Here is a 2,500-nt window from a genome sequence, read left to right as displayed (position 1 = left end):
GTTGTTCATGTCACTTTGATTTGAAGAAGATAGTAGTTTATATCTACAGCATCAGAACACTGAAAACTGAGACATGTTGATGTAACCTGTTGATGAAGTAAGGGATCAACAGGGGGGTTATTCATTCAAATGGAGAATAACGCACGGCATGAAAGGTGTGTTCCACAACGATCTCACCCTGAGCTGGTATAAGACGACTGGTCAACCCCTCAGTGCCTGGTTCCTCTCTAGGTTTCTTCCTCGGTTCCTGCCTTTCTAGGGAGTTTTTTTTCCTAGCCACCGTGCTTCTACTTCTGCATTGCTTGCTGTTTGGGGTTTTAGGCTGGGTTTCTGTACAGCACTTTGAGATATCTGCTTATGTAAAAAGGGCTTTATAAATACATTTGATTTGATTAATGATTTACTGGTAATATACACAGAGTGTACAAAACATTAGGAACACCTCTTTCCATGACACAGACTGACCAGGTGAATCCGAGAGAGAATACACTGAGTGTACAAAACATTAGGAACACCTCTTTCCATGACACAGACTGACCAGGTGAATCCGAGAGAGAATTCACTGAGTGTACAAAACATTAGGAACACCTCTTTACATGACACAGACTGACCAGGTGAAAGATATGATCCCTTACTGATGTCACTTGTTAAATTCACTTCAATCAGTGTAAATGAAGGGGAGGAGACAGGTGGTTAAAGAAGGATTTTTAAGCCTTGTGATAATTGAGACATGGATTGTGTATGTGTGCCATTCAGAGGGTGAATGGGTCAAGACAACATCTTTAAGTGCCTTTGAAACGGGGTGTGGTAGTAGGTGCCTTTGAAACGGGGTGTGGTAGTAGGTGCCAGGCGCACCGGGTTTCAACGTGTCAAAAAAAATAACTACAAAGCTGCTGGGTTTTTCCACGCTCAACAGTTTCCCGTGAGAATCAAGAATGATCCACCACCCAAAGAACATCCAGGCAACAGGACACAACTGTGGGAAGCATAGAGTACCACAGTACGAGTCATAATACCCATAAAACCTACCGGTCAAACAGGGAAATGGTTCCAATTGTTTTTTCCACCATTCATTTGGGATTTTAGAAATACTTCAAATAAGGGCTGTGTTTCATGTAGGTTTACCCTGGATTGACGTTTTTATAACCTTGTAAATCTCTTTCGGACAAGGTGACGTGTATCAATATACTCACCTGTATTTACCCCCCCCCCCCAATATAAAATGCTAATTCGCTGCTAATGTGGCTATCATAAAGAACTACAAATCCCATGATGTTCTGGATGAGACTGACGAATCGAGGCAAAGGTCAAATATTATCTGGACTAACTAATGTTAGATAATTTACACTGAACAAAAATCTAAACATGTCTCCATGAGCTGTTATAAAAGATCCCAGAAATGTTCCGTATTCGCAAAATGCTTTTTTTCTCTAAAATGTTGTTCACAAATTTGTTCACATCCATGTAAGTGAACATTTCTCCTTTGCCAAGATAATCCATCCACTTGACAGGTGTTGTATATCAATAATCTGATTAAACAGCATGATCATTACACAGGTGCACCTTGTGCTGGGGACAATAAAAGGCCACTCTAAAGTGTTCATTTTTGTCACAAAACAACGCCACAGATGTCTCAAGTTTTGAGTGAGCGTGCAATTGGCATGCTGACTGCAGGAACATCCACCTGAGCTTTTGCCAGATAAATTAATGGTAATTTCTCTACCATAAGCCGCCTCCAACGTCGTTTTCGAGAGAATTTGGCAGTATGTCCAACCGGCCTCACAACCGTAAACCACGTGCAACCACACCAGCCCAAGACCAGCAGCACAACCGACTTCTTCACCTGCTGGATCTTCTGAGACTGGACAACCAAAGGATTTCTGCACAAACTGTCAGAAACTGTCTCAGGGAAGCTTATCTGCGTGTTCGGCGTCCTCGCCAGGGTCTTGACCTGACTGCAGTTCGGCGTCGTAACCGACTTCAGTCAGCAAATGCCTCATGGTAGTAGTGGGGTTAGGGTATGGGGCAGGCATAATCTACGGACAACGAACACAATTGCATTTTATCAATGGCAGTTTAAATGCACAGAGATACCGTGACGAGATCCCGAGGTTCATTGTCGTGCCTATTCATCCTCCGCCATCACCTCATGTTTCAGCATGATAATACACAGCATCATGTCGCAAATATGTTCCCGTTCTTCCATGGCCTGCATACTCACCCGACATGTCACCCATTGAGCATGTTTGGGATGCTCTGGATTGACTTGTTTTCGACCGCGTCTTCCTGTTCCCGCCAATATCCTCCAACTTCGCACAGCCGTTGAAGAGGAGTGGGGACAACATTCCACAGGCCACAATCAACAGCCTGATCAACTCTATGTGAAGGAGATGTGTCACGCTGCATGAGGCAAATGATGGTCACACCAGATACTGCCTGGTTTTCTGATCCGTACCCCTACTTTTTGTTTTAAAGGTATCTGTGACCAACAGATGCATAT

The 2,500-nt window shown here is 43.5% G+C and overlaps 1 protein-coding gene across 3 annotated transcripts in view; it reads left to right on the top strand.

Moving 5' to 3' along the window:
• Positions 1 to 2,500, top strand: part of LOC115123522 (protein Atg16l2) — an 85,125-nt gene that overhangs the window by 25,028 nt on the left and 57,597 nt on the right. The gene's annotated exons all lie outside the window — the stretch shown is intronic.

The sequence above is a fragment of the Oncorhynchus nerka genome, linkage group LG14, assembly GCF_034236695.1.
Source record: "Oncorhynchus nerka isolate Pitt River linkage group LG14, Oner_Uvic_2.0, whole genome shotgun sequence".
Taxonomy (NCBI): domain Eukaryota; kingdom Metazoa; phylum Chordata; class Actinopteri; order Salmoniformes; family Salmonidae; genus Oncorhynchus; species Oncorhynchus nerka.
The sequence above is the reverse complement of the archived record's forward strand: the minus strand, read 5'-3'. Positions and strand labels throughout refer to the sequence as shown.